The 22,620-nt window shown below is 42.2% G+C and overlaps 1 long non-coding RNA gene across 1 annotated transcript in view; it reads left to right on the top strand.

The window, feature by feature from the left end:
• Positions 1-414: 414 nt before the first annotated feature.
• Positions 415-22,620, top strand: part of LOC309683725 — a 72,031-nt gene continuing 49,825 nt past the window's right edge. Inside the window, exons 1-2 of the long non-coding RNA XR_014270235.1 lie at positions 415-444; positions 7,611-7,694. This is a non-coding gene — a long non-coding RNA (uncharacterized lncRNA). The remainder of the gene's footprint in view (positions 445-7,610; positions 7,695-22,620) is intronic.

Below are 22,620 nucleotides of genomic sequence, written 5' to 3'. Positions count from 1 at the left end.
GAAAAAAAAAAAAAAAAAAGAGGTGTTATTTTTAAGCCACCGCTGTTTTCATTAAATACGGGTCCTCCGGTGCAGTCGCTCGTAAGTTTTGCTTCCCGGGGGCTCTGCGCCTTCGGTTAAGATTAATTAGCGAGGGCAGGGGGCGACGCGACTTGCCTACGTGCGGCAAGCGGCTCCGCAGCCCCTTCCCCAAGCCGGTGCGGGGCGGGGGGGATGCGGGGGCTTCCCTCCCCTCGGGTTAGAAAAGGGTTAAGAAACTTGGCCGGAGAGATGAATGGCGCGGCGCGGGGAGGGGCCGGGCTGCGCCGCGGCGGGCGAGGTGGAAGGCGGGGAAGGATCGCGGCTGCGGGTTAGGGCTTTGAAAGTCAGCCTCGCAGGCATTGCAGCAGAGCCCCGAGCCGCGGAGAGGAGCGCAGCGCAGCGCAGCGGAGCTCAGCTCGCCGTGTATGTGCGCGGGGTGAAGGGACGGACGGGGCGGGGGGGGACGGACGGACGGACGCGGGAGGTGGGGGGAGGTTGGGGAAGGCGGCGCGTCCTGTCCTCCAGCGGGGGGACCCGGCCGCCCACCTCCGGAATCGAGAGCCGCCGCCGCTCAGCCGAGCTCGGCGCCGGGACTGGTACCCGCTGCTTGCGCGGGGGCCGCCGCCGGAGCCGCTGGCGGAGGGGGGGGTGGTGGTGGTGTGAGGCCGGCCGGTGAGGCAGCCCGCCCGGGAGGAGCCGCCGCCGCGGTGCTCGGGCCCGTTGCGGGGTGAGTGCGGCGCTCCGCCGGTGGCCGATCGGCGCTGGCTGGCGGGGGGGAGGGGGGGTGGAAATGGCCGAGCGGGGCGGGCCGGGGCCGCGCTGCCGGGAGGCGGCGGCGGCGGCGGGCGGGGAACAATGCCGGGGTGAGCCCGGCGCGGCGGCGGTGGCGGCGGGGGTCGCTTCCGGTACCGGCCGCCCCCCCCGGTACCCGCGGTGTGAGGTGAAAGTTTGCCCGGGCGGGGTGGGCCGGAGGGACGGGAAAGTTACTCGTCTGTACCAGAGAGCCGCCGGTGTTTTCCCCAGCGCTGGCTGCCAGCCTCGGTCGGCGTTCCGGAGGGATATCCCCCCCTGCCGCCACCACCACCACCACCTTCCTCCTCCTCCCGGTGTGCGTGTGAATTATTTAAAGAGCCGCAGGCCCGGTGCGCAGCGGCTGCGGCGGGCGGGGAGGCGCCCGGGGGGGTGGGGGTTGCGGGCAGCCCCGGCCGCGGCCTCGCTCGCCGCCCGCCTGCGCTCACGGCAGCTGCGGGCGAGGCCGCCCTCCCCGCCCCGCTCCTCGCCGTCCTCACCGCCGCCGCCACCACCACCCCCACCCCCCCGCCACGGCCGCCTGTGCCCGCCCGCCGGCGGGCAGCCGGGCCCCGGGGCGCCGGCTCCCTCGCCTCTGGCTGGCGGCACCCGCGCGGCTCCCGGCTTCCCCCAAAAGATGCCTTCTCATCCCTTCGGGCTCCTCGGGGACGTCGCTATTTCCTTTCTAGGCGAAAGGCCACTCTTCCAGGCGTGTTTTTGTGTCCCCGAAGCCCTTTAAAGGTGGCTTTTGGGGGTGTTTGTTTTTTTTTTTTGGTTGTGTGTGTTTTGTTTTTTTTTTTTTTTTTTCCCCCCCCTCCCCCCTCCCTTTCTCCCTCTGGAACGCGTTGTTTGAGGCTGTTCTTTATAAGTGTCAGTGGGTGATGAAGTTGGGAGGTAGCGAAACCCAAAGAAAGGTGGTGGTGGTGTCGGGGCATTGGCGAAATAAGGGACAGCTTTGTAACGCGCCGACAGCCTTCTTGTCGCTGCGCTGCACCTCTCTCGGCCTTCTCCCGTGTCCTGGATGGTTTATGAGGTTTATAATTTAAAGAAGAGTTCAGCTAAAATGCCTGACACGTGTTGAAGATGCTGAAGAAGGAGAAAAAAAACCAAAACCCCAAAATCTTGGTGGGATTTCTGGCTTTGGGATTATGTTGATGTTAGGAAAGGTCTCCTTCTGCCTCATCTCTCTGGCATCTGGAGACTGTATTATTCCTTGTTTTGCTTTGAGGGGACCTGCCTGCAGAGCCTGACAGCTCGCAGGCCGATTAGAATTTAACTGAGTCATGGCACTATAAATGTTCAGCGATACTGTAAAGCTTTATTTAACAAAGACTGCGAATCCAGCCTGCAAAGACCCGTGGGGAGGAAGCAGTCGCTTGCAGAAAGGGGGTGGTGGGTCCCTGAGCGAGTGGTAGAAAACCTTTTTCTTTAATTCCCCAATGCGATTTACTGTTTTGGGGGCTGACTGAACACGCTGGGAAGTGGCATGTTAAGATGCCGTATAACGAAAGCTTTGTGAGCTGAGGATATCTTGTGGTTAAGATCTGATTTAATGGCATCTGAGTAATTGTCGCTACTCGGGCAGCGAGAGTTGACATCTGGGAGAGCAAAAGTTCGTGTCCAGAAAAGTGTTCAGGCAGGTTTGGGGCTTCTGCTCTCTGGGGCAACTTGTGGTTGAGAAGTCTGACTGTGCATGTTATCAGGGAGGTAGAGTTGACGTGGACTCCAGTGCAAGGCAGCAAGTTTGTCATGAGTGAGATGCATAGGTAGGCGTGTAGGTTTGCTGTTGAGTGGGATGGAAGAGGTAACAAGTAGGGATTTCATGTTCCAGGTGGGGGTGAAATCTGACTTACTGTCAGACTGGCCTACAGTTCCCAGTTACCTAATGGGCGAGAGCTGTCAGTGGCTTTCAGATTTTTGTAGACCCTGCATGCACAGAAGACAAGATGCTGTCAAGCGCCAAACCGTACTAGATGGATTTTTTTTTTTTTTTTTTCCCCCTAGTAGTCTTGGGGTAGAAAATTGCCAGGTGAAAATGTGCTCTTCCTTTCTGCTCCCTGTACTTGTTTCTTTTTTCTAAAGTGAAAGATGCGCTAATCAAAATTGGAGTAAAATAAAACAAGCGAAATTTATTGTAGTCATAAACCCTAAGTTGATAAAGAAGTAAAAGTGAACTAATGTTTTTATATTGTAAAGTTAAATGGATGATTTAAATGCTGGCTATATCACCTGCGGTGTTTGATAGCTGTGTCTAGGGTGAATCTGTTCTGTAAAAGGCACCAAGGATTTTTTTTTTATTTATTAAAGTTATTCAATAAAGGTTATAGAACTCAAATATGAGTTAACTTGATGGTGATCATATTTGCCTGTAGGTTTTGCTTAACGTGGGATTGGTTTAAAAGAATTTTCAAAGGCTTGCTTGCTTCAAGCTTATTTCCCCTTTTCGGAGCTAACTTTATTTTCCTGGCTTTGAACATTGGCAAAAGGTTTCTGTGACACCAGCTGTATTATTGTTAGCAGTGAGAGCACTGTTAATTTTACCGGTGACAGTGCGGGGCATTACTATATTAGAAGATAAACTATGTTTTGCGTTTTGCCGAGCACATGTATAAACTTGCCCAGGGCGAAGCCAGGGAGTTGCATTTCCCCCTGTCAGCTGTCTCGCTCCAGGGTTGTGCTTGACACCTCCTTGCAGGGCGGTCAGAGAAGACCTGAAGACTGTAGTGTTTTCTTAATTTTAGAATAGCTCTTCAGAACTTCCCCAAACCTCCAAACCCAGATGGCTTGTGAGTTTTTTTTTTTTTTTCCCTGTATGTGTACGTATGGCGAGCGCAGGGAGTCCAGAAGAGAGACTGGGTAGAGTGTGGGGTTTCCAGTGGGTGCCTGGTTTGGGGACACAAGCCCCTTTGTGAGAGGGGGCTTTGGTGGCTGACGTCCCAGATGGGGGACGTCTGTGGGCAAGGGTGGCCCGGCTCAGCTGGGCTCGTCTCCTGGCTGCCAGGTGACACACGCCGAGTGATGGGCTGGGATAAGTGGGATAACTATTCTATGGATTGAAAAAGGATAAATACTCTTTTGGGACAAGAAGTGCAAAATTTGAAGTATAAGTCATTACTGCTCAGCAGGGGTTTAATGACAGGCAAGTGGAAAGATAATGTAGGTAGGGACTGAAGCCTGAAAAAGAGGAAAAGGTGTGAAAGAATATGCACAAATGTACAAAAAAGGTAAAACCGTAAACTTGACAGTCTGTCTAACCAGTCTTAAACTAAAGACAAAAAGGTTAATGGTTTGCATTTGTGGTTTGCTCTTTCTTCCTGCCAAGAGGCTAAAACGATAAGAACAGTAACTCTCTGAGCTGTGCTGGCCTGCCTATGGCAAATACGAGGAAAGTGTTTAAAAGGCTTGTGGCATTGCTTTTGGATATGATGGTGTTAGGGTTTTGCTAGTTGTGTTTGAAAATACTGAGGTAGAAAACAGCGTGCTAGGGATGGCGGGCAGTACTTTGGGTGGACGTGTGTGATCAGGTAAAAACTTTCTGGTGTGCTCTGATGGATCTGCCTGAGGGAAAGCGGGCAGAGGGATGCTTTTGGTAAAGATGAATGCCTGCACTTGAGTGTTTCTGGATTATTTATTTCAAATACTTAGAAATGTTAACGGACCTATTTAGCACTTGAAAGAATTAATTTGGTAATTTATTTGGCTGTCTGTTGCAGGTCACTTGGCTTAATGGTTGAAGAAGGAGAATGGGAACTAAGACTCATGTAAATAAGTATTCGCGTGTAGAAAGGAGAAGAAGCAGTTGCTAGTCATCTTAGTTTGGGTCAGACCCCTCCTGGTGTGGTCTTCTCATACTTTAATTGTTACTGGAGCTCATTGCTCCTGTTTAATTGTCTGTCTTGAGAGAAACTTTGTTTTCATACAGCTTATTTCTATATACCACTGTCTTCAGCAGAAGAAAACCAATTTTGCTTATAAACAATATCAGATTAAAAGCAGAAGCTGCGGATCTGTTAGTCACTGGTTTCAAAGAGGTGGAGTTTGGTGTTGAAAAGCAGCTGAGTATTGGGGAAGACTTCTGGTGGGCTGCTCTTCCTCCTCCTGAGAAAGACAGTTGTGAAGATGTCATCGTGAGAGATTGGGCACTGGTCGTAAAAGGTGTTTCGCTCTTGACTGAAACTATTATTTGAAAACACATAAAGGACTATTTCATTTGCTCCCAAAACTGTTCAATGAATTTCTGTGTTGAAATGTGTCTAAGCAGTATGACTTGTTTGCAGAATAACAGTATTTTTGTTCTTGTTGGTGCTAGGCTGGTACTGCTGCTCTGATTCCCCCCCCCCCAGCAGACTTTAAAATTCACAGCTATGGGCTTTCCACTTCTTCCCCATGCCCCACCCTACTATGAAAATGGAATGGGAATGGGAATTGAAAAGGTTTTTTCAGTGATGTAGAAAGCAGGGCTTACCTCCAAGGTAGAAAAAAATGATCATTCTTGGCCCAGGAGATTGTCCTGTTTGCGTTGTTTATGTCATCACCTATCCCACTTTCAGCAGTTTATAATTTGAAACAAATCAACATTCAAAAAATTATAAGGTGTTTAAAGCAAGTGATCCAGCTGTGAAGTTTTTGGGGAATAAAGTATTATTCTAGAAAAGCTCCTCTTCCCCCCTCCCCCCCCCCCCCCCCCCCATTTTTAAAACATCATTGAAGGAATATGTAATTTTCCCCAGAAATAACAAACTTTTTTTGTTATCTTTTCTCTGAACCTTTTGTAGTCACTTGGAACAATGCAGAAAAGACTGTTTAATCCTGACCTAAAGGAAATCCTGTCTATACATTGAACCTCGATGGCAATACAGTATAGGGTGTCTTTTGGTTTTTGTTGTGTGTCCCATCCGTCCCACCCCCAATAGAAATCTGTGTTCTCTTGGAAGTAGAAATACTTAAATAAAGCCACTTGTCAGTGGTGGAAAACACTTCATCAACATCTACGGTATAGGACAAAAATACTGGAATTAACTATTTTTCTTAAATTAAGGTGACTTGAAAAGGTGAATATATTCTTTTTTTTTGAAAGTGCTGCTTCCTTCTGCCCTAAGGGACTTCTTGTCCCGTTTTTCCTTTGCTCACGAAAGATTCCCCATCCAGCTTATTTGTCCTTTCAGCTCAGTGGGGTTGGGAAGGCTTTGAACTGTGTTTATTACCACCTTTGTCTCTGTACCTGCCATTTCTCTGTTTATTTTGACTGCAAGGGTAGCTTTATATTTATTCATTTATTTTCTCCTAATTGAATACAAATGTTGAGGATTGCTACTGTTCTGTGGTGCAAACTGGCTTTTTATTTTGTTATATATGTAGGGGAAGGATTTAAAATAGTGTCTGCGAGTAGTATTTCAGGCTATTTGCTTATTTTTCGGCTTAGTTGGATCTATTGCTTTTGTTGGGTCTTGATGCTTGCAGTAGCCCAGCATGCTTCTCTTATTTCATGTACCTGAAAGCTTTGAATGGGTCTTTTTTTTTTTTTTTTTTTGTTATGATGACCTATCTATCAACACCTGTATCTCTTTTTTTTTTTTTTTTTTTTTTTTTTTTTCCCCTTTTCTTTTTCCATTGCAGTGGTCAATTACATGTTTTCTTTAGGCTGGCTTTAGCCCCAGCGGTTTTGCAGAAGGGGGAAATGCTGAGAGCTGCCCCCAATGCACACACTTGCCACTCTGCCTCTCTCCACCCTGCACACCCCTAACCACCTGTGGGGTCCTCTCTGCTGGAGAAATCCTGTGTTTAAAAGGCTTTTGTACGTGTGTTTTTGTGAGACCAGAAGCTAAAGGTGAAGCAAAGAGGAGAGGAACTCTCCCTCTGCCAAGCAAGAGGAGGGGATAGTTCAGCCAAACAGGGGAGAAAGTCTGTTTTTCTTCTTTCTTCTTTTTTTTTTTTTTTTTTTTTTTTTTTTATTTATTGTAGCTAGATTTGACTCTATGCGTAATAAGCTTGCTGCTTGGGTGGTAACGTGGTGACAGAAGATTTCACATAACCTTTAATAACAAGGCTCGTCACGAGAACAAGGCTGAAATAGTACAAATAACAGTGATCTGGTATAGCTGTAAGTTTGCATCTTTTTGCAAAAGTTCACGTAGGAATAATAGAGAAGTGTTGAGAAAAATGTTTAAGGTGGTGCTTGTGATGGATGTCTTGTAACTATAATATTATATAATTAATTCCTAAATATCTCAAAAGAAAATACTGTCATTTCTACTGGTTTTGTGTTTTTCTAATTAATTTTGTGGCGTTTAGCATTACATTCATCAGTTATACTACGCTCTTGTCTTTTCCTTGTGTGTGTATATATATTTAATTTAATAGGGGCTTTTAAAAAAAATATGATTTTGATGTTTGTAGGTGCAAGTTTGAAGTGTTAAGCAGTAATTGCTGCATAGGAAGGAGGGCTTTCACGTTACAGTTACTTTTTGAATGAAAGGAGGAAGAGGACCGTGGCTTTGAATCACAGTTGAACGTGGATTTTGTTCTTGCAGAAATACGATCCAGTTAGTTAGACAGTACAAGTCTAGACTACACAAGTTGTTTGTACTTGTTTTACTGATGGTTCCTTTCTGGAAACTTTGAGTTCTGAAGTTTGGAGTTATGTTTTTCTTCTGAAATAACATGTTATTTCCAGTTCTTACTATCCAAAATACAGCATCGCTTTCTGTTACACCAACAATAAGAAAGTAGATGGAGGTATATTGGATGAGGAACAGTTGGTATGCAGAATTTCATAGCGTGATTTCTGCTGTTCTTTTCAGATAAGCATGGAATTGTTGAGGAAGAAAATTAATGCATCCTTGGACTCCTGAAGGAAAGGCTTCCCTGATGGGACCTCTTTCAAGGTAAATAATTTGTTTGGGTTATTTACCTTGTCTCTTTGGTCTGGGGTTTCTTCTTTGTCTTGCCAAATCTGTCATACAGCTGTCTGCCACGTATAAGTTCTTTAGGATTATAGTATGTTTTGAAGTGATAAATTTTCAAGTTAATCCCTCTCTTTTAGTGTAAGACTTGTAGTGTGCGCTAATTAAAGAGAAATAAGTATTTTAGTAGCCTTTGAACCTTTTGTATGGAATTTGCTGGTAAGTCCTGAAGATTTGGCCTACTTGTTTGGGAGGTAGTTGCTAAATAGAGAGGAAACCGATTTACATGTAACTTCACAGTGAAAGAGAAGATTAAATAAAACTTACTGTGTTACAATCTCTTATTATTTAAAAAAAAAAAAAAACACAACAAAAAACCACAAAACACAACAGATCCAAGTTGAGCTTCAGTGGCAAAGGACCATCACAGTAAAATCATTATTAGATATTGCGTTTCAATGGCTTGTAGGCATTTAGCACCACTGTCATTTTGTTTGGATCTGCTCCCTTGGTTCTCATTTCCTAAATCCTATTTTTCTTTGATAGGGGAATAATTCCCCGAGTGTTGTCCAATGATCGCTTATGTATACACACTTTGGTTTGTGAGTGATTTTATTCACTTGAGTAGCCCCACTGTACTCGGTGGGCCTACATGCGAGCCTAAGAACTCGAGAATGCTGATGCGCATAAAGAATACAATTTGGGCATGTAATGGTTGACAAGCGGTTTTTGTTTTGTTTCTGGTCTCTCTTAGGACTCATTTGCATTGCCTCCAGTGGCAACTTTTGTGAGCATTAGTAGGGAAGGTCTAGAAGCTGGAGGCAGTCATACCAAATCCCAGCCTGCAAAACTTCTGGCATATCCACTGTAATGACACAGTTTGCAGATGCGAGATATATTTTTCTTTTTTTAATAAATCCATGCGTTGCTTGACTTCATTTGGCTATAGCATTGGACTGTGTAATGCAGTTTGAGCATCTCCAACACAACAGAATATAACAAAGTGAAATCTTTAGAAAATATTTTTTTTTTACATTGGGAAGATTTGGATTTATCCAGAATCAGTGTTTTGGAAGTAAAGGGAAATCAAGATGAAGGATCCATTTTTTTAACGTGATGCTTCCTATTTGACTCCTCAAAAAAAAAAGTCTAGCATTGCTGTAGTGCTTCTTAGCTATCTGAGCAATTGTGTTTAGTGGAAAGTTAATTGTGTTACTGGCTGGTCTTAGAATCAGTAAGATAGGCACTTTGGAATTAGAACATAATTAATTAATTAGCTATTTACAGCTTGAGAATTGTTGTGATCAGCAGCAGATGGTCACTTGTACAGCCTTAACAGAACTTAGTAGACAGTGGCTTTTGTGGCAACAAGCTTTTAGAAATGTTTCACATCTTAAAAAATAATTAAATTCGAAGCTTTGTTTCAAGATTGTCACCTCTGTTTAAAAGCAGTTCTATTTAGTCAGAGTTGCAAAAGCGTAAGCTGTAAATAAGGATCTCACACCAACTACTCAGCTCATCAGTAAGGCGGTTAAGCTAAAGATTTGACAGAATGTGTGTGTTAATGTATACGTGGCTGGTAATCCTGATGCAGTTTGCATTCTTTTTTCCATTTCTAACCAACATTATAAAACAGTTGTTATGTGCTATGACTTGATTTATTTTTTTGGGGGTTGGGGGGGAAGAGGTTGGTTTGTTGGTTATAGGCACGGACTGTAGAATACCTGTGTTGGTGTATGAGTTTTCATTGCATACCATTGTAAATAGCTTTAATGTGGAGTGCAGTAGAGTTGTCTTGATCAGAGGTTTGTTTTTGTCACTGGAATTGGATTTCTTGTTTTAAGTCGGATTTCTGGACCGTTAGGATGGTCTTGCTCCAGAAGAGTACTGCTTTGCAAACGTAACTGTTGGTCTTGTGGATGCTGTGTAATCTCCACAAACTAAGAGATACAAGGGGGGAAGGCGGTCATGCTGTCTAAAGCTGAGCGTACATCAAAGAAAAGCCTGTAGCAGCGAGCTAAATTTTATAAATTATGTCCTTATTTTATGTTTATGCAAGCCTAAGAAACTTCAAAAGATGTAACTCATGAAACGATGAGAATTAAAATCTAATAGTAATTGTAACTTTGTCAAAAGAACAAGGTGGTGACTCAGTATGAGCAAGGTTTGCAGATGCAGCCTTTAATTGAGGAGGAATTGGTCACTGTAAACCAATTACGTCTTATTTTTAATGATAGGTTTTAGAGAACAGCAAATGAGTGTAGTGTGATCTTGGCTGATAGCAGGTTCTTTTCTTTTTGGATAAAAACCCAAAAGCCTGAGGATATGAAGTTGCAAACAGAAGTTTGATTTTTTTTTTTTTTTTTTTTTTTTTTTCTCCCCTTTCTGCTCTGAAGAAGAAAAGGTAGGCCATGCAAGTGGAAGAAACTCCACCTTTTTGCTGTGAAACTGACTAGTGTTTGGATATATTTTGTCTTTGGGAATGAACATAGTGCTTCCGTTTTGTCAGCCTCGGAAATTTGGTAAAGGGATTGGTAGCTTGCAGGCTAGAGAAATGTCCCTCGTTCTTTCGGTAGCTTGGGATTTAATATTTTACAGCAAACTTTTAAGTTTAACATATTTGAACTTGTACTAGATAGGGTTAATAGGCTAGAACAAAAGGTCAAAGCATAAGGCATTAGGCTTAATTAAGGGAGAGCAGGAGTGGCGGGAGTATGTGACAGTTAAATGGGTTTCCCACAGACTAATGTCTGTTACAGTGCAACCATGCCTCAACTTAAGTGGGTTATTTTGTGCAAAGGGCAGCAGTGATTAGCAGTTTGACATGCCAGACGTTTCTGGCCAATCCCATCTGTTTTAGAGGTTAAAAAAGCACACCTTTATGAGCTGATAGATTGATTTGTGCGCCCGTCTGGTAAAGATTAGAAGTCCAAGGCCGGTGCTGTAAATGCCAGTTATAGCATATTGTACTTTCTTAGTTGCTCTTTGTTTAAACTGTCAACTGTGGTGTAATGGGGCTAACAGCTATAAAAGTGGCCGTGCAGTATGAAGAACGCGGCAGGGCTGCTGCGGCAAGTGATGTGAACCTGAAAGGTCCGGGAGGAACATTTCCTCCTTCGTCAGGTTTGTTTTGAACGTCGGCCCGTGGGCTTTGCTCGCCTTGCCGTGCTTGGCTTGGAAGGGGAGTCGCGCTCGATGCGCTCCTGCATCAGCCTCGCGCCTCGTCGTTACGGCAGTCACCGTTCTTGGGCTTGTCCAGAGGTGACCTGCCTCAGGTCTCCGCTTCCAAGCGCCGTTGGCTGGAGGAGAATGTTGGTACTGAAATAGGTGTCAGTATTTATCTTAAGTTCGTTACGCTCTCTCTGTTCTCCCCCTTCCGTTGCCTAACTGGGATGATACATGCGTATCCCGTTGTTTTTTCTGTTACTCTCTGGATAGTTTTTCCGATTGTATCATGGGGTTGCCGTGTAAGCCTAAAATAAAACAGGCAGCACAGTAGGTCTTGACTGTGTTTCTCGTCATCTTTATGACTTTGTAAAGTCAAAGTTACATTACTATTAATATAAGACTATTAATAAATCGTTGATGCAATAAAACTGGTTTTGATAATGTTCAAGGTTCATGCATAGTTGAAGGTGATTATCCTATTTTAAAATCAAGCAGAGGTCAGATGGTATTGTAAGATAACTGACTGTGGCCCAAATGATATGCGATAGCTTCAAGACCAGTGACAGTCTTCCTCAGTTTAAATACATTATTTTGAATTCAATTGTTAACTATAAATGTATTTTGTGGTAACTTACTGTTTAACTTCCTTTGTACTTTGTGAAAAGCAGTGAGATATTTGTGCTCACTTAAAATCAATGCTTAAAGCTCTCATTTTTAAAAGAAACTGTTTAAAGTTTCCCTATTCTCTCTCTCCTCTCCGTTCAAGTAGTGACACTTGTAGCTAAATAGGACTGAGAAGTAAAACTGTATGAAATGTTCATTTCATACCTTGTATTTAACATTCCTACATAAACTTTAAAATAGTTTTTCTCTATTCAAGATAGTAATGACTCGATATCCATACGATAAAGACTGCTCCATGTGCCTGAGCTATAATTTTGCTGTAACAGCTGTGGCCTGTTCCTGAAGAGATTTACTAATTTGTGATTTATGAGCAGCTTGTCTTCACCTTATCTAGCTTTGTGAGAGCCTCCTTAGTTTTTCTTTTGTTGTTGTGAAAGTCTCCTCCTTTTACTTCTGTTTGAAACACCTAGAAATATTTTCAGTGTCCTTTAGGATGAGCAAGGCAACATCATTATCTTGCAGTTTATTTAGTAACGTGGAGCTGAAATGGGCATATGCAGCATCATGTTCTCTATGGAATAATATCTATTTAAATGATTTGGATCTAATACATATTTACATGAAAAAACATCTTGACCTTCTCTGTGGGGAGAGAAGGTGAACAAGCATAAATTTTATAATACTCATTGCTTCTCTTGCACTAAATCATACTTAAATTGCAGAAGGTTGTTGGCTTGAGAGTTGTGTAAAAAGTGCTTGGCTAGTAAAGTGAGGGTGCAGGGAGATTTATCTAATTTAATACGAAGAAAATGTTGTCGGCTGCAGTGTATTGATATGGGATTGCCTAAATCCAAAAGCCATGCTTTAGAATTTTGTATATGCATCGTTGTAATATTTTCATGGTTATAATATGCAAACTATAATCCTGAAACGGTCCATTAGTGCAGTGTGCATATATGCTATATTTTGGCTAATTTGATTGCTATTGATCATACCTGAGCCATTATCTAATATCTTGGGAATGGGATGGATGCTGTGTCTGCTTGTTCTGCCCTGAAACAGAAGAAATACTTTATCAAGTTTCTCGCAACAGTAATTGTTAAAATATTTATAATTGCTGCTTGACTGTAATTAGCATTTTCCGCTCTAAGCGTAGCACAGATTGAATAATAAAGGTTTTCAGGTAGCATATTAAAGATTGTATTCAGTACTACAACACAGGATATTTTCTCCCCATATCTTAAGGATATAGTCTAGCTTTGTTAATGAGAGTGGAAGTCTGTGCGGTGATTTTTTTTTTTTTATTACTTTTATTTTTTGAATTGGGCTTGGGCTTCTCTGTGAGTCTGTGCAGTTATTGAAGTATGGTGGTGTGGCATCAGTACGGTGGCTTCTCTTCTGCTGTTTCACTTTCATCATTGGATAAATCTCAGCAAAATGATTCAGTGTATGTAGCATTACTGAATATAGCAGGGTACTATACCAAATACTCTGTAATTGTCAGTGAATTGGCTGCATCTTTTTTTTAATATATCTCCTGTGTTGCGCCTTTCAGTTAGAATATTATAAAATATTTGCATAAGGGATTCATACAGCTTGACTGGCCATTAGGCATTAAAAACAATTCTAAAGTGTCCCTTGTTTTCCATTTTTGAATAGTTTGTTTTTTTTAAAAACCAGAAAGGATGCACTCAGTCTTTGGTGTTTCAGAGGATTTGCTTTTTTAATGTAATTGATGAAAAGATTGGTATCCCTGACCCTTTACAAACTGGATAGAAAGGATGCTGTACCCTGCTTGTGTGAACTGTCCGACTATGGATTTCTCCTTATTTTAGATTTCCATACTCTTTGACCTTGTAGTCGTTGACTTTGGTCTGGAACAATTTCAAAGTCATGTAAATGAATGTAATTAAGGTATTGCTTATCATCTTGGAGAGTTAACAGAGATGCTTATTGGCTAGAAAGGTTTGTTTACTTAATATGGAAGGTTAATATAAGGTTAAATTTTACTGTGTAAAATGGCTTCATAATGTTTTTATTTAGCAGCTGAAGAAAATAGTGTTTGAAAAGGCAAATAATAGTCAAATAATTTTATTTGACCTCCATGTGTTTCCTGTAGCTTGCATTATTGGAAAAATTTATCTTCATTGCACAGTATTATTACAGTCTTCCGTTCTCCTCGTTGTACAATGGGAACCTCTCAAAATTATTTGTAGGCCTTTGTGTAGGAAAGGAGCTACATTAAGGAAGGAAGTGCAAAAATATTTGACAATAATTGCTATAAGTAGTCCATCCACTTCCACTTATGTCTTTTGTTCCCCTTCCCTCTTTTTGCCAGAATGGGATTCAGGCTTTGTTCTTCAGTGCTTCTTTTGTCTTTATCCCTACTGCTGCCGAAATAAGGTGAAAAAGCAGCGTAAAACAGCAGGGAAGAACATCAAGTCGCTGGGTTCTGAACAGGGCTCAGGCCTCCGCTTTTCTTGTCTGTACCCCTCAACTGTGTTTGAACGCAGTTGTCTTGCTTATTTATGGAAAAAATTTCTTGCCCAAGTGGTGGTTTTCTTTTTCCACTCACTTTGGAGTTTTTGTAGTTACCAAAAACGTGAGTACATGACAAGTGTCATGTTAAAAAACCAAACAAACAAAAAAACCCAAAACCACAAAAAAAACCCAAACCAAAACAAAAAACCACAACCCCCCCAAAAAAAAACCCACAACAAACAAACAAACAAAAAAACAACAAAAAAAACCCTAACCCCCCTCTCTTCCCACCTTTTGCCTTTTTTGTCTCCTGCTCATGGCCATTTTTCCAGAAATGCAGTCCCAGCTGGAGAAGCAGACCTCCCCGATGGGTGGTGGTGTCCAAGCAAGTGTGTTCTGCCAGTCCTGTACGGGGCTGAGTTTGATGGGGAAGGACAAAGCTACGTGAAACTTGGAAACGACTCTTTCTGCACAGCTCTTTCTGGAACCATTTAGGCAGCAAGGGCTGCTGGCTATGTTGGCCTTATTTTGCAGAGAACTTGCTTTTATCATTTCTTTCTCATCTAACGAGAGTAGTACGTGGACTCCTTGCTGGTAGCTAACCTGCTTCTCCTTACTAGAATTTTATGTGCTAAATTAATTATGCAACAATGAGACTATCCTTTAAAGGCTGATTAATAGAATAAATAGTCTTACCTGACTATTTCTGGCTTGTGGACGTACTCTGTAACTCATTCCCAAGAGCATCCTTTCTTTCGCATATTTAAAAGTGAGGAAGGCTTCAGGCTTTAGTCTGAGCTTCCTAAACATGCAGCTAGGACAATAGCTTGATCTTTCTTGAATTCATAATAATGGTCACAACTTGAAGTGATCTAAAGGTGCTTTCAGAAGAGAGATGGGCAAAATCTCTCTTGGATGAGGTGCGAGAAGGAGGATTAGAAGCTAAAGTTGAAAACCCAAATGTAATGATTTAAAAGGGATGGGGAATTGGGGAGAATGAACGCCATGGATGAACGTGAAATCCTTCGCCTTTGAAATTGGACTGTAAGGCCAAAATTTCGCCTCAATTCCAAGATCATATGTTAAAGTACTACAGCTCTCTGAAAAATGGAGAAGTGTATGGTTATGGGGTGGAAAGACAAAAACAGCTGGGAAATGTCCTTTGTTATTTCAGGCCCTGTTTTGGGGAAATAAGAAGAATCTATGCACCTTTGCCTTTCACTTTTGCTCAGCTAATATACGAAGAGCATATCTGCTCCTAGCTGCTCAACAGTGGCCACGTAAGAATGCAAAATTTCTTGAAGAAAAATTCTCCCCTTGATGCTGGTGGTCAAGATGATTTCTCAAGAATCAGTCCTGCTCCTCTCAAGTTACTGGTGTTTAATTCTCTGCTACCTTAAGTTTTATCCTGCTACAGAATAAATGCAAAAGGAATGTTAATAAAACTGTGCTGATAGCATTTTGTAACCTCTTTGCACTCCCTCACATAGGTTTAACTGTTGAGATGAAAAGATAACAAGCTTGTGCAGAATCACATTTACTGTTTACTGAACTCTGGTGTGTCTTTGGTTTGCAGTATCAAGTATGAAAGTTTGATCATGTTTTTTTGATATATAGCTATTCAACACAGCTGTCTTGAGTGCCTGCTTGCAAACTCTCTTTTTTTTTTTTTTCTTGTGGGTTTTTTTTTTGGTTATTTTTTTCTGTTGTGTGGGGTTTTTTGTTTCATTTTAAGCTAGTGTGTCACGTTCCCAAGGCTATCTCAGCACACATACGACTGAGCTGGGTTTTGATCTGAAATGCATAAAAGGTCACGTTCCCAAACTTTATCTTCTGGACCTCAAGTTATATCATTAGTCATTTTCTACTGTGAATTCCCTTAATGGAAAAAGGGTCTGTTGAGTGTGCTCTTCAGGCTTTCCAGGTGACTTCACTTTTGCGTTACCCTGCTCTGGTTTTATTTTCAAAGTATTTTCATGTGCAATAGGGGAGACGAACAGTATTTGAACACTACTTTTGGGGTAATGCTGGGTATTTTGGGTTACAGTGCTGTATGGTTCCTGTAGCTCTGATGTCTTCAGAGCATTGTCTGGGCATATACCAGCTGTATTTTGTCCCTGCAAACCTGAACTTAGGCATTAAAGCAGATCTTAAAATACCCTCTTTGTGCTGATGATCACACTATTTCTCTGGCTCCTACCTTATGACTCTGTTATTTTTTTGAGGGGAATTGCGCGTGCTTCACAAGACACCAAGAGCACAGAAACAATCAAATTTCCTCTGCAGCCTTTTGGGGATTTGGTAGGCCATTGCTGTTCTGCTACTTAAGTAGATTTAGAGCCTCAGATATCAGTTCCTCTCTTGGATAATGGATTGTATGAATTTAACATATAAGCATGCTCGGCTCCTTTTCTTGTCCTCCTTAAAGGTCACTGTACAGGAGGGAAAGTTGAGTCATGGGCTATAAATGCTTGTAGATCTGCTATCTGATCTAATTCTTGTTAGCTTGTTGCTTGGTGCAGTGGCAGGTGGACTTCGTCAGGTTTATCCATAGCGGTGCTACCAGCCCTAGTGACCTGCCCCCATTGCTCTGCAGAAGGTCCTGTCCCTGTGGTGGGAAGGCCGAAGTCAGGGTGTGTAGGTGCCCCATCCCTGGAGGTGTTCAAGGCCAGGCTGGATGGGGCTTTGAGCAACCTGGTCTAGTGGGAGGTGTCCCTGCCCATGGCAGGAGGGTTGGAACTAAATGATCTTTAAAGGTCCCTTCCAACCTAAACCATTCTGTGATTCTGCGTTGTCTCCTCACCTTGCTGAGCAAAGAGTTGCTTGGAAATGAAGCTGTTCCATGTGTGTCAAACAGTTTATTTCTGTGGAAAACTTACTACTATTTTTTTTTTTAATGAAACAAACACTTTGCCCATGTCACGTGGAGATCATTTGCAGGATTTGGAGAACTCTGACAATATACCCTGGATTGTAGAAATAGCAATGGTTGTTTGAATAAGTCAGAAAAATGACATATTCCTGAAATATTCCTGAATATTGCAGTTACCGTGCTTCTGTATCAAAATCGTAGGCAGGAGAGAGACTGTTGGAAGGGTATATGACAATGGGTGTTTTAGAACTGGTCATACTAGGAACATCAAATACTCTTAAGACTGGGAGGGAAGTAATGGATGGCGTCCACTTCTCCGTGCCTGAACAGCTGTCATGCTATCCTGGGAATGAAGCACATAGTGTGGGGGCAGCTTTATGGGTGTTCTGTATTTTGGGGTTGGTGGTTTTTTTTTTTTGTTTGTTTGTTTGTTTTGTTGTTGTTTCGTTGGGTTTTTTTTTTAATCTTAATTTAGCTTCCATATTTAAAACCTCTTATCAAATGACCTCTTATCTTCTCATTAGGAAGAATTAGGGCAGCTGGCCACCTTATGACTTATTTGGAATTGTAGTGATGAAGTTTACTTTTAGAAATTTGGGGGGGGGGGGGGGGGGGCAGTAAGTGATATAAGTCCTGAAGAGGGGGGTAAGTTGTGGTTATTTTGTATAGGTAAAACAGATGTCAGTCATCTGGATCAAATGTGAAATTTCTAAATGCGTCACTTCTAAAAACCATTTCTGCAAAAATGATGTTTGGAGCCTTCTTGTGATTTGAAGAGTACAAATGATGTAATGCTCTTCAGATGTAATAAATAAAAATGAGTTGGAGAAACAAACCTGTGGTTACCTTTCAGCCTGCATAAATAACCTTACTAATTAAAGTAGGGGCAGATATCCCTATGATTTTCCTCTTTTGATTTAATCATTAGACTATATAAACAAATGTGTAAATACAAACGTATTTGTAAACTGACTTTTCTGAATTCAGACTTCCCATACACACAGTAATGGTGCGCTCCAGCACTGTATTCTTGTATTTGTTATTTACAAGTGAGTCACTTAAGATATGTAGAAATAAGTGGTAATTACTAAAATGAGATCAGAGGAGAAGAAAAAGGTATAATATCTTCTGTATACTTTTATTAGCTCTCTTTGGTTTCCGCGTGTGAGTGTATGTAGAGAAGAAGATACCTGAGTGGTCCTAGCCCTGCGGTAGAACCCAGTATTTTTTCTGTGCTGTCTGAATGTAAAGAAGAGTGTGGATGGATAAGCGGGATAATGAGTAAGTTGGAACTAGCAGTGGGCATTCTTTAGAGATGTAAAAAAAACAACAATCAAACAACCCAAAACAAACAAAAAACGAAACCCAAATCAAATTCCCCCCAAAGCCTTCAACATCCTTAGTTTTTGGGAAAGCCTCCTAACAAAGTACACATAGGAATGTGGTAGGGAGATTTAGACTTTCTAGTCCTAAATACTCGAAACCTGGAACACATTAGTACTTGTGTCACTGGAACTACCACTTGTTGCAGAGTTGAGAATATTGCCATGATTTGGCACCTTACCTTCTGTGTGACTTGTTTGATTCTTCATCTCTGTAGGCAAGTGGAGAAGGTCTTCATAAAATGGTTATTTAACAGTGTGCAGATGATGGGGGATTTTGAATAGTCTGTTTGGGCTGGGTTGAGTATCCTTTAATTTTACAACTTGTTAAGCAGTTGAGAGTCAGGAGCAACCATGTGGAGGGGAAGAGCGGTAACGGTGGTGGCACGGTGCCGCGTGAAGCATGCTTTAGCAGCAGGACCGACCATACGCGAGGCTTCTGGAGCATCCAGAGACTGTCTCAGGAGGAGGAAGAGGAGCTGGCAGGAGCACTGTATGGCTTATGAAGCCCGTCAACGCCCTTCTGAACGTGGGGTTTGCTCTGATTCCTGAGACTACTAACTATTAGAGGCCGGTGGGCAAAGGTGATGTTCTGTGGATCTGTGAGGGTTACTGGGAGAAAGCTGTTTGGTGTATGGTAAAAGGTGAAGTAATTGGATGTTCTAGCTTGTTGTATGGACTATTGTCATCGCATAGGACTTGCAGAGTCTGTTCTGCACACACCCACACCCTCCCATACATCCCCTTTTTTTGGTACATTGTTGATGTAATCTTTGCATTAATAGCTTTAAAGCATTTTTTCGTAAAACACATTATAATGATATATTGTACTGGAACTGCTCTGTCTAGCCAGTCTAGGGTATGAACTCTCCCAAGTGGAAAACCAGCAAAATGACATGTGTAACAAAAAACACCCGGCAGAATGAAGGAACAGATCCATGCTGTACCTACCACCTCTGGGGAGGGGCTCTATCATCCATCAGCGCCTGCTTGAGTTTTGGTCCACAGATATTGCTCGTTGATTAGCTGATGTAAAATAGCTGGTTAAATTCCTACACACACACACGCACCCATAATCCCCCCTCCCTTCCCCTCTTCCCCCCCCCCCCCCCCCCCCCCCCCCGGCCTTTTAACCACCATTACAGTTTGTTAGAGGTTTTTTTTCCAGCTGTTTGGAAGTGGAATGGGAAGAGCTGGCTTAGTCTAAAGCAACTTGCTGCTTCCTTAAATAGTTCACAGTGTTAATGCTGGTTGTGTGAAGTCCTTCTTCTCAAAAGATATGTGTTGTATACAGGCTTTCAGGTACAAGACCCTTCTAAATAAAACAGACTTTGGTTAAAATTGTCGCATTTGTGAGCTGTATCAGGCATAGCTGAAGTTGTAGAAGTTGAATTGTATCTAGTACAGAGAAAACTGGCAGAAGGTTTAGTTATATATTTATACCACAGTCTGTGGTGGGTTTATTCTGTTACAGAGATACTGTCAAATTTAAGCCTGGGCTGGCTACCTGATGAATGCAGGCAGGTATGCTTGCATATTCTATTTTCGGTCAAGTTTGGGAAACAGTGCTGTGTTTGTGGGTGTCTTGTTTGTTTGGGTTTTTTTTCCTCCTTTTTAAGCTTTGCAGCATTTAATTAGGTGGCTTTACGTCACATACTGTGACAGAAAGTACATGTAATAGCATGCATGCTGTATGAAGTTATGGGTCTTGGCCTGTAAGTGCTGTGCCCTGTTCTCGTATACAAGGGTGACTCTTTCCCCATTTTGGTGTATCTGCTCCTGGTGGGAAAGGGGTGGGAAGCAAACCTGTGGCAGGCTGACTTCCATGTCCTTGCTGCAGTAGTGGAGCAGACAGGCTCAACGGGGATATCTGGGCAGAGAAAGGGGAAAAAGTATCCAGACTAGAGTTTAAAAATTAATCTAGGAAGGACATTCTAAAAATAGATTAAAGCATGTGAACATATACCTGTGAGAAAGAGAATGTAAGAGATTTTGATGCTAAAAAAGGCTTTTTAAAGGGGTAGCTGTGTGCATCTCTTTCAACATGCTAAATTACACATTCCTGATGCTTAAAAATATTTATTCCTTTTATGAGGGAAACCAATCTTTATTTGCTTTCACTGCTTCCCGCTGCTCTTGTAAGCTTCAATACTGGGTGTGAGAGAATATCAGACAAAAGTGGAACACACCCAAAGTGAGGGGAAATAGCCCTACTGCCTGCAGAAAGTGAGTTTTTTTTTTTTTATATATTTTTAGAGGTAAAGACTGAGTTTGTTACTAAACAGTTACCTTTTTTTCTTTCTATATGCAAACTAATGTTTATTTTAGTTGTAGCTATATTGCAGTACATGTACATTTTCCAAGGAGAACGGTCAGTCCCTTAACCATACCGTGCAGTGATTCCAGGGGGAGCTCAGTATGATAATGGGTGAAAATGTAGGATCTCCTGCGAGTGAGTTGGTGGTCTGGTTATTGTAGCTTCCTTTTGCTGGAAGGAGCAGAGTATATCCAAGGAAAAAGTGATTTTCCCCCCCGCCCCCGAGTCTAACTGTGGTTTTTGTTTCATATGCTAATGATTGTTTTGTAATACTGAAGCACAGAAGTTGTTGCTGGAAATAGCACTCCGCTGCATTTTGGAGTGTAAAGCTGCATGCACACACTAAAACAGAGTAAGAATGGGACTGTTAAAATTTTACAAGTGTGGGACTAAAACACAGGGACTTAAGTTGGCCTGAGCATCCAGAAGGGAGGTCTGTGGCAAAGGTATACCCCATCCCAGAGTCCTGCCGGCCTATGCCAGCATTCCTGGGTGGATATTGAGTGTAGCACTGACAAAACACCTGATTCTAGTTGCATGCAGGCATTATTTAACAATAGAGTGCAATAGAATATAAGAAAAGATGCTTCCATAACACAAGCAAGAATGGCACCATCTTCCTAGCAGTGCAGTGTATTAGACCAGCTGATGGATTAGTCAGGGACAAAACTAAGACCGGGTGAGACAACAGGTAACCCTCTCACTAGACATGGTCTTCATTCAGAAACAAATAGAGTAAATATCCTAAATATCCTTTCTTTTTTTTTTTTTTTTTTTAATCTTTTTCTCTCTTGCTAGACTTGGAGGTTAGAAGACAACAAGAACCTGACCTGTGCTTTAGTTTAAGGAATTGAAGTACTTCTCTTACTTGATGTCTTAATACAAAGGCAAATGCTCCCTTGCCCTGTGTACATGGCTGATGCAGTTGGGATTCAGAGTTGTTATTGACGGGGGTTGTTCAACCTCTGCTAATCAATTTCAGTTTTAAACTAGTGTCAAATAATGTGAGATTTTGCTTGCACAGAAGGGTGACATTGTGTATATGCGGGAAAGCTTGGGAATATTCACTTAATTAGATATGGAAATACAAGAGAGTAGCAAGAGCAAATCCTTATCTATAAAGACCAAGTGCACAGATTGATATTGCAGCTTGGTTCCACTGAGCAGGGAAGCCCTATCCCTGACCCATCAGTCCTGCTACTTCACTGGTGCAGGCATAGACAGTGGTATTGCCCTGCTGGGAGCAGTTTAAGGAGGTGCAATTATTTGTCCTATTAAAAATATAACCATGTCTGCTGTCTTCATTCCCTGAGCCAGTTTACTGCAGGATCAGGAAAGAGAGTGCTGCTGCTGATCAAAGGGTCGGGCTGACGATGTGATGTCTGGGGAAAGGTTTGCATGAGGGCGTAAGCAGAAGCAAAGTGGGAGACTGGAAGTGATGATTTTTTAATTAATTTATTTTGTTTTAATACTGCCTTCTCCTCGCCTCCCAGTAGCCTTTCCTGAGTCTATGGGCAGATGATCAAGAACAGCAGCAAGAGATGTATAAACAAAACAAGAGTTATGTATGTTAAGTGATCCCTGTCTGAACAAGAAGCGTATTTCGTTCCAAGAGACTGTATCAATCTTAGAAGCTTTCTGGGTTTTTTCCCTTGTTTTGTTTTGGGTTTTTTTTTTTTGCCCTCCTCTTGCTTTTTTATTTATTTATATTTAGCACTTTTCCAAAGCACAGAAAAAACATATATCAGGTATTTAAGTGGAGGATGTTTTTGAGTCAGGCTTATGAGATATTCTACTCTGGTTTTGCTAGAGGAAAATGTTATTAAATCAAAAGTCTGACTCATACGTGTTGCATTCTTTCATCGTAAAATGCAGTTCTGTACTATGGTTAATAAGTGACTATTCTAGTGCAGTATTGTATAAAAAAGAGCATATTACCATAGTAACTTCTGAATGCATTGGATAAACTAAACTAATGTAAGCAAACAAAACAAAACACAAAACCCATACAAAATTGAACTTACGAAGACCACTTATTTCCTGTAAGTTTTGTAATAATAGGTG

Source organism: Vanellus vanellus (genome assembly GCF_965231255.1).
Source record: "Vanellus vanellus genome assembly, chromosome: 1".
Lineage (NCBI taxonomy): Eukaryota > Metazoa > Chordata > Aves > Charadriiformes > Charadriidae > Vanellus > Vanellus vanellus.
This window is presented reverse-complemented; position numbering and strand designations above follow the sequence as displayed.